Source organism: Pipistrellus kuhlii, unplaced genomic scaffold (assembly GCF_014108245.1).
Source record: "Pipistrellus kuhlii isolate mPipKuh1 unplaced genomic scaffold, mPipKuh1.p scaffold_m20_p_1, whole genome shotgun sequence".
NCBI lineage: Eukaryota > Metazoa > Chordata > Mammalia > Chiroptera > Vespertilionidae > Pipistrellus > Pipistrellus kuhlii.
Genome location: NW_023425404.1, coordinates 79,601,706 through 79,611,454, shown reverse-complemented (window position 1 = coordinate 79,611,454; position 9,749 = coordinate 79,601,706). Strand labels below are relative to the sequence as shown.

Sequence of the window (9,749 nt, the reverse complement as noted above, 5' to 3'; positions counted from 1 at the left end):
GGAGGGGCGTCACCTTCCCTTGATCACCGGGTTGCCTTCCATCCCTGAGGGCTCTTGCACTGTGAAAGGGCTCTTGCACTGTGCCAGGCTGAGGGACCCTCCCCCTCCAGTGCATGAAGTTTCATGCACTGATTCTCTAATATATATATATATATATATATATATATATATATATGAATAGTTATTATACTGACCAAAATATAATTAAATCAGAATACAATGACAAAAATAAGGTATTAAAATTTTACACTATTTGGAAATTAAAACAGCCTACACTTCTAAAAACACACATGAACACAATTTGAAAATACTTAAAATTAAATTACATTCCTTTTAAGCATGTGAATGTTTTTTAAAAATCCATATATTGTGGCCCAGACTAGTGTGGCTCTATTGTAGAGTATTATCCCATGCATTGAAAGGTTGCAGGTTCAATTCCCTGTCAGTGCACATACCTAGATTGTGGGTTCAATCTCTGGTTGGAGTGCATATAGAGGCAACCAACCAATGTTTCTCTCACTCTGATGTTTCTCTCTCTCTCCCTCTAGGTTTCTCTGTCTCTAGTATCAATGAAAAACATATCCTTGGGTAAGGATTAAAAAAAACACACAACCATACATTATGGTTCTCTGAACAGTATGAATTAAGTTATAAACAAATAAAGTAACTAGAAATCCTAATGTAATTGGAATTAAAAATTTTATTTTTATTATTAAAAATATATTACTTTTTTTTAATCTTTATTGTTCAGATTATTACAGTTGTTCCTCTTCCCCCTCACCATAGCTCCCCTCCACCCAGTTCTCACCCCACCCCACCGCATACCCTTAACCCTCCCCGCCACTGTCCTCATCCATAGGTGTATGATTTTTGTCTAGTCTCTTCCCACACCCCCCACACCCCTTTCCCCCTGAATATTGTCAGTCCATTCCCTTTCTATGCCCCTAATTCTATTATATTCACCAGATTATTCTGTTCAGATTTTTTATTCACTTGATTTTTAGATTCACTTGATAGATATGTATTTGTTGTTCATAATTTTTATCTTTACTCTTTTCTTCTTCTCTTCTTAAAGAATACCTTTCAGCATTTCATATAATACTGGTTTGGCAGTGATGAACTCCTTTAGCTTTTTCTTATCTGTGAACCTATTTTTCTGATTTCAGTTCTGAATGATAGCTTTGCTGGGTAGAGTAAATCTTGGTTGTAGGTTCTTGCTATTCATCACTTTGAATATTTCTTGCCAGTCCCATCTGGCCTGAATAGTTTCTGTTGAGAAGTCAGCTGACAGTCGTATGGGTGCTTCCTTGTAGGTAACTTAACTGTTTTTCTCTTGCTGCTTTTAATATTCTCTCTTTGTCTTTTGCTCTTGGCATTTTAATTATGATGTGTCTTGGTGTGGTCCTCTTTGAATTCCTTTTATTTGGGGTTCTGTGAGCTTCTTGGACTTGTAAGTCTATTTCTTTCACCAGATAGGGAAAGTTTTCTGTCATTATTTCTTCAAGTAGGTTTTCAATATCTTGCTCTCTCTATTCTTCTGGCACCCCCATAATTCGGATGTTGGTATGCTTGAAGTTGTCCCAGAGGCTCCTTACATTATCTTCCTATTTTTGGATTCTTTTTTATTTTTGCTTTTCCGGTTGGGTGTTTTTTGCTTCTTTGTATTTCAAATCTTTGACTTGATTCTTGTGTTCCTCTAGTCTGCTGTTGGGTCTCTGTATATAATTTTTTATTTCAATCAGTGTATGCTTAATTTCTAGTTGGTCCTTTTTCATATCCTTGAGGTCTCACTAAATTTATTGGCCTTTTCTAGAAAATTCTTGAAAAACCTTATAACCGTGGTTTTGAACTCTATATCCAGTTTTTGCTTTCCTCCATTTCTTTCATTTGTGACCTGTTTCTTTCTCTTCACATTTTGGCTGCTTCCCTGAGTTTATAGAGTGGCTTTGTGTCCTAGGTGTACTAAAGGGCCCATTGGCTAAACCTCTCCAGTTACCTGAGGTGGACACTCTTGGTGAACCCCTTTGTGGGTTGTGTGCATAGTCTTGTTATAGTTAATCCTTGATTGTTGTTGGTATCACTCAGTGAGGATCAGCTGTGTCTATAATGGGAGACCTTTTGTGCTAGAGACACACTTATGAGGCAAGACTTGCTTCAGTGGGGCTTTGGTGCTCACTGAGTCTTCTCACTGAGTGTGTCTCATGGATCTGAGGAGCTGTAATCTGGATGGTCCTACTCTGACTCCAGGGTACACTGGCTCTTAGATCTCCAAGGAGGTGCTAATTTAGTCTCTGCCTGAGGCCACCCAGCAGGAGCTACAGAGAGGTCTGCAGATTCCTCTTCTTTGTTTGGGTTTTGGAGGTGCCCAGATGAGGCCCAGCTGTGAAGCAGTGCAAGCTGCTATGGGGCCTTGGGCCTTCTTTTGGATCTTCTGGGTCTCTCTGACTCAGCTGCAATTTGATAGGTAAGTTTAGATTTCAAAGGGTCAGGCCAATCATATGTAAAAGTTTCTGTGCACAGCATGGATGGGGCGGATTCTCAGGGCGGAGCAAACAGCAATGATTTTTTATCAGCCTTGCCCTAAAGGGCCCTTGGGTCTCAGTGTCCCGTGGTAATCACTGCAAGCTCCTCTGAGAGAAAGCTGCCCTCGAGTTCCACCCACTGCCAGACAGTCCAGTTTCTCCCTGTATGAGTCTGAGTCCCCAGAGTCTTGCCCAGAACTGGAGTTCAGAGCAGTTGGGAGCTTGTGTTTCCCTTTGGCTTGAAAAAGCCAGCTGTGTACTCAGTTGCCAGCCCTCTTCATGTGAGCACCTCTGTACCTCTGTCTTTTACACCTCCTCTGAGTCTCAGTGTGCTTTTCTCTTTCCTTCTACTTGTAGAATTTCCACTCAGCCAGTCTTCCTGTGCTTCTGCGTGATGTCCGTTTTGTCTTTTAGTTGTAGTTTTTTTGTTTTTTTTTTTTTTAAATATATATATATATTTTATTGATTTTTTACAGAAAGGAAGAGAGAGGGATAGTTAGAAACATCGATGAGAGAGAGAATCATCGATTAGCTGCCTCTTGCACACCCCCCGCTGAGGATGTGCCCACAACCAAGGTACATGCCCTTGACCGGAATCGAACCTGGGACCTTTCAGTCCATAAGCCGACACTCCATCCATTAAGCCAAACCTGTTTTGGCTGTAGTTTTGAAGTTGTTGTGTGAGGCAGCAAGTTCAGGTGTTTACCTATGCTGCCATCTTGGTTTCTCTCAAAAATATATTTCTTCATTGCTTTCAGAGAGGAAGGAAGAGGTATAAAGAGATAACAACATCAATGATGAGAATAATTGATTGGCTGCCTCCTGCCTGCCCCACACTAGGGATTGAGCCTGTAACTTGGGCTTGTGACCTGACCAGGAATCAAAACATGACCTCCTGGTTCATAAGGCAAAACTGAACAACTGAGCCTTGTTGGCCAGGCAAAATTTTTAAATTATACTTTTTAATATCCCACGTGTCAAAGATGAAACATAATGAAAATTATAAAATGTCCTAAATTACAAAAATACTTCATATTAAAACATATGCTCTTTACTATATTAAAACATATATTATGGGAAAATTATAGCTATTAATGCATAAATTAAAAAAACAAATGCTGAAAATTAATATCAGGCAAAATAAACCAAAGACTGTAGAAAGAGGGAAAATAAAATTTTACAACCATGAGAATAACTAATTACTTACAATAATATGAATAACAATTTAGTAATGTTAGTAAAAAAGAATACATTTAGCATTTGTATTTAGTAATGGTTTACATGATAAATAATAACAAAATTTACCATCTTAACCATTTTTAAGTGTATAGTTCAATACATTTTTAAGTGTATTGTGAAACAAAAAACTTTTTCATCTTGTAAATCTTAACATTTATACTCATTAAATCTATACCCCTGTCTCCTTCTCTCCAGTCCTTGGTAATCACCCTTACACTTTGTATTTTTATGAATTTGTGTACTTTAGACACCTCATATACGTGGAGACATTATACAGTATTTGTATTTTTTGTGATTGGTTTATTTCACTTAACAATATCCTCAGGGTTCGTGGCATGTATCCGAATTCCCTCCTCCTCTTCCTCCCCCTCCTCTTCCTCCTCCTCCTCCTTCTTCTTCTTCTGAAAATCCTCACCCAAGGATTTTTTTTTTCCATTGAGTTTTAGAGATAGTGGAAGGGAGGAGAAGAGGAGGAGTAGGAGGAGGAGAGAGAGAGAGAGAGAGAGAGAGAGAGAGAGAGAGAGAGAGAGAAGAGAAACATTGATATGAGAGAGACACATTGATTGGTTACCTACCCCAACCACCTTTCTCTCTGAGATTCATCAGTCTGTTCCATGCTTCTATGTTACTGGATCTATTTTATTCGCCAGTTTATTTTGTTCATTTGTTTCCACATATAAGTGAGATCATGTGAAACTTGTCTTTTTCTTACTAAACAACTTTTTAAAGTCATGTCAGATAAAATATTCTAAGATATCAAGAGAATGATAAATAGAAATTCAAAGTAGTTGGTAATTTTAGGCAGGTTTTTTTGAAGGCCAGGGAATGAAATGGGTAGAAGTGATGATCAGAGTTATTTGTTTGGCTAGGTACTCATGAATCTTCCTCATATTATGGCAAATACAGAAACAAATAAAAAAAGATTATAAATGAACCAATGATGATAGTGTATCATATACCAAATATTTTTATTTTTTCAATTTATTTGTATACCTGAGACTCATTAGAAAAATAATTGTGGGTAACTCTATACTTTATTATGTTTCTATTTGTGTGTACTCAAGCAGCTGGCAAATAATTTGTCCAGCTTATTTTTTAATATATAAAATTCAGAGTAAATTGCTTTCTACTGTCTTTTAAATAACTTTATTTGGTGTAATTGTTATACAATAAGTTGCACATATATAAAGTAAACAATTTGATCAGATTTGACATATTTATAAATCTTGAAACCAACACACAATCAAGATAACAAACATATCCCAGCTGGTGTGGCTCAGTGGTTCAATGTCAATCTATGAACCAGGAGGTTATGGTTCAATTCCCAGTTGGGGCACATGTCTAGGTTGAGGGCTCAATCCCCAATAGGGGGTGTGCAGGAGGCAGCCAATCAATGATTCTCTCTCATAGTTAATGTTTCTATCTCTCTCTCCTTTCCTCTCTGAAATCAATTAAAAAATATTTTTAAAAAGAGTAGTGGTATCTTACCTTAATTTGGTTTGACTCAGTAAGTAGAGTGTCGGACTGCAGACCAAAGGGCCCCTGGTTCCATTCCGGTCAAGGGAACACACTTGGGTTGCACACAAGAGCCACAGTAGGGGGTGTCTAGAAGGTAGCCAATCAACGATTCTCTCTCATCATTGATGTTTCTAACTCTCTCTTCCTCTCCTTTTCCCAAAATATATTTTTTAAAAAGGTATTTTGTATTTTTAAGTAACAAATGAGGATGAATATATTTTTATCTGTTTATTTGCCATCTGTGTCTTCTTTGGTGAAGTATCTGTTGGGATCTTTTTAGTTTTTTTTAATTTTATTTTTAGGTTTTAAAAAATTATTATTGAATTTTGATAGTTTTTTTTTTTATATATTCTAGGTACAAGTTCTTTATCAGAGATATAATTTGCAAATATTTTCTCCTACTCTATACCATGTCTTTTTATGCTCTTAGTTGATTTTAAAAAGCAGAAGTTTTTTATTTTGATAAAGCCCCATTTATCAACTTTTACTTGTGTGGATTATACTTTTGGTAACATGGTTAAGAAATCTTTGCCTAACCTAAGGCCACATATATTTTCTCTTATGCTTCTTTCCTAAAAGACTTGTAACTTTAAGTTTTACATTTATATCTCTGATCCATTTTGAATTAATTTACGTATACTGTGTGAGGTATGGGACAAAGTTGTTGTTTTTGTTTGTTTTTGCTTGTGGATATCCAGTAATTCTAGCACTATTGTTGAAAAGACCATCCTTTACTACCAAGGTTATTTTCATATTATTTCATCTAGACTTAGTTTGAAATGACATATTCTGGAATGATCAATTGCTTAGTGTTACATGCACATGTTCTAAATCTAAAGGGTAAAGAAAAGTAAGTAAGGGAAGGCCAGAACCCAGAATTTAGCATATTAGGAAGTGGTAAGACCAGGGAGGTACCTGAAGAGGATCGGTAATATTTCCATCTTGTTCGATGGATGCTGGATGCAATATGTGGTCAGAAGAATTCTAAGAAGACCCTAATGACCTCTGTGCCTTTGTGTTACATTTGTGATTATATCACATAATGTCTCTCAGTTGATTTCTGAGTTCATCAAAGGGAAACTTTGTCTGGGTGGGCCTAATCTGATCACATGAACTTTCTAAAAGCAAAGAGTTTTTTCCAGGGTTGCAAATTAGAGAGTTAGAGATAGATTCAAAGCATTAGAAGAATTTGATTGACACATCGTTGTTGGCTTGAAGATAGAGGGGTACACATGTCAAGGCAAGGAGGACTTTAATCCTCCTCCACTCCAAGGAACTAAATTCTGCCAACAAAAATGAGCCTCCAATGAAAATTCAGCCTGGCCAATACCATGATTAGAACTATGAGCCTATACATGGTTGTTTTAAGTGGCTAGTTATGTAGTAATGTGTCTACAAAGCAATAGGAAACTAATGTATACAGGCATTCATTTATTTATTTATGTTTAACACTTCACAGATTTGCATGTTATTCTCGCAGAAGGGCTATATACTCATCTTTTCTGTATTGTTCCAATTTGAATACATGTGCTGTGAAGCGAGCACCAAGGGTTTAAATTATTGTAGTTGCGCTTTTTACATATGTTATAAATATTCTTTAATGTTTAATAAACATTTTTTGCTTTGTAGAATATTTTAAAATTTTTATTTTATTGAGATATAATTCATATATAACATTGTGTAAGTTTAAGGTGTACAATATGTTGATTTGATACATTTATTTATTAAAGAGAAAGCCAGCAATTTTCTTGACTTCAATGGGTCTTCTGAACAATGCAGATATAAAGAGTGATGTTGCTGGTAGTGGTAGTGATGTGTGAAAAGAATGTAAATATTTGACTTACACAATAATGATAATATTTCTTCAATATAAATCATTGATTATGGGCCATGCCCAAGACCTTTTTTATAATAAGTCTTTTATTAGACTGCATAAAGTTACCAAGCAAAGATTACATCATTGGGCCAAGAATGCAGACTACTATTTATGGAAGTCTGGATTGAGAAAATAGTTCAGTCCTGTTTATACTGCGTAATGATGTTATTGTTACACTAAACATAGGGATTGTAAAGTGATTGTGTATATTAGTTTAAATGTGTAAATATTTCTGTTATGGCATCCTTATGTACACTGACCATGAATAATTTATTTTATGATGTGCTTGAAATAAATCCATTATAGGTAAAGAAGGCATTTGAACATAATGTGAAACTGGTATGGCTGCTAGTATCCTGAATAATTCAAATATGGAATTGCTACTAATAATACAAGTGAAACAGGAACACAAACCCTGGAGCATTCTGAAGGCAATTCCATTGATTCCAAATAAACATTTTAACATATTTTAACAGATGTGAGATGAATGGCACCAAATAAATGACACTTAATGTGAATAGCCAGCCACAACATGGCATTTGGATACTGATGTTTTTCAAGTTTGAGATGGTACTGTAACTTAAATACCTGCCTATATTAACCTCTTCCCTTCCCTGGTCACTTTCTCATTTCACCCTATGATGAGATTACCAGGCTCATTTTTTTTCTGTAGCTAACAATCATAAACATATTATTTGTTTTTTATTTCTTGTGGTATTTAATTTTATATGTCAACTTGACTGGACCATAAGGTGCTTATATATTTGATCAAACATTATTATGATGTTTTTGTTAAAGTGTTTTTTGGATGAGATTAACATTTAAATTGGTACAATAGATTGAGTAAAGAAGATTGCTTTCCATAATGTGGTGGGCCTCACCCAATCAGTTGTAGGCCTGAGTAGAACAAAAGGCAGACTGTTTCCCGAGTGAGAGAAAAATCCCCCTGTGGCCTTCAATGTGGGACATTGGTTCTTCCTACTTCTATAGCAGCCTGTTGTCTTTTCACTGAAACAGGCGCATTGGCTCAACAGATTTTAGATTTGCCAGCCTCCAAAATTGTTTGAGCCAATTCCTTATCTACCTACCCATTCTATGGATTCTGGTTCTCTGGAGAATTCCAATTCGATATCTCTCAAGTAGTTGACTAATTCCCCAACAGAATGAAAGTCCCATGAAGTCAAGGACTTTGTCTTGCTTGTTGTTATATTTCCAATGTCCAGATTGGCCCTTAATAATTGTGCAAACAATTGTTTGCTGAATGAACTTATCTTGCTGGGAGAAGCAGTGATGCATTTAGATTTTTGGGGGTGCCACTGAAAGGAACAAATATGTCAGCTTAAGAAAACAACATCAACTTGGATCACTATTCATGAGTTTTAAATATTGTTTATAGATATTTTGAAATTATATGTGTTAAGAGAAAAATTTGAGGCTCTTATACAGAAGTTTTGAAATCTTCAACTTTATGTTTGTTGCCCTAGAAATTCTCAGACTTACCCATGTCATTCAGCTGAAAGCAAACCATAAAGAAATCAGTGTTAATTATTATTTACATTTTAGTTGCCTCTAGTAGGAAGAAATGGAAGGGATGGAAATCAAAGTGTAAAATGAATGAGAACTTTTAAAATCTTTTGTAGATAATTGTTGAGATATTAATGTGAGTCAAGGAGATCGTATATCATGATTGTGATTGATACTTCTATGACAAATCACCATGTTTTAGTGCACAGTGTTACAATGATGAAGTAGCTAGGTCTTCCATCGTAAGCTATGTTCTTATTTATGCTCCACCATGCTTTTAATCTCTCACTCACAAATGTTTTCCTAAGTGGAAGTGAGACAAGGAATGAGAAATTTAACTTTTATTTCCCCTGTAGTGAGTTGATACTTTTTCTTCTCCTACCTTTCAGTTCTGACTCTGCAAATCTCATTAGGTCAATGTTACTACAGACTAAGTGGAGTATTTAAAGCTCAAGTTTTTCAAGAGCCTGTCTTGTGGCATTACCCAGTTGCAGGTTACTGCACTTAGAATGGTTTTATCCACAGACATGGAACACTTTTTATACAGATGGGCAATACAAAGTCTGTCTGGCTGATGTTACCTAGTATGATTTGTGTTGTGCCAGTGGACTTGAGCCAGACAGCAGGTGTGCAGGTTGCTGTGAAAGGAGGGTTTACCACTAAGTCTGTTGGGGCATGACCTTGATTCTCACTGGGCCAAAAGCCTTCAAGAAAGACTGAGGTGGGATTAGACCTCCTCAAACATCGGTGGTTAGAACAATATTTATTCCTCTTAAACTGCAAGGGAACCAAGCCCAGCCTTTGTAGAATAGGTTCTAGGTTAATGTGGCTCCAAGCATACATAAGCAGCACTACATCAGTTAGCTCCAAATGTCATTTTTCATTGAGAGCCAAGGAGGGAAATGCGGAGAGGCCTATTTTGAATTTAAGTGGCAGTCCTCAAGTTGGAGTCACCCTTACTATGTGGTTTCTATTTAGTTTGAAATTAGGGTTGTCAGATTGAGCCAATAATATAGGGTGATTAAGATCAGGGACAAGATAGAGTTGTCCACTTTTACCACTTTTACTCA

The 9,749-nt window shown here is 36.3% G+C and overlaps 1 non-coding gene across 1 annotated transcript; it reads right to left on the bottom strand.

Annotated features, from left to right (window-relative positions):
• Nucleotides 1-6,716: 6,716 nt before the first annotated feature.
• On the bottom strand, nucleotides 6,717-6,824 carry LOC118710178. The gene has a single exon (XR_004985326.1). It is a non-coding gene; the product is annotated as a U6 spliceosomal RNA (small nuclear RNA).
• Between the last annotated feature and the right edge of the window lie 2,925 nt (nucleotides 6,825-9,749).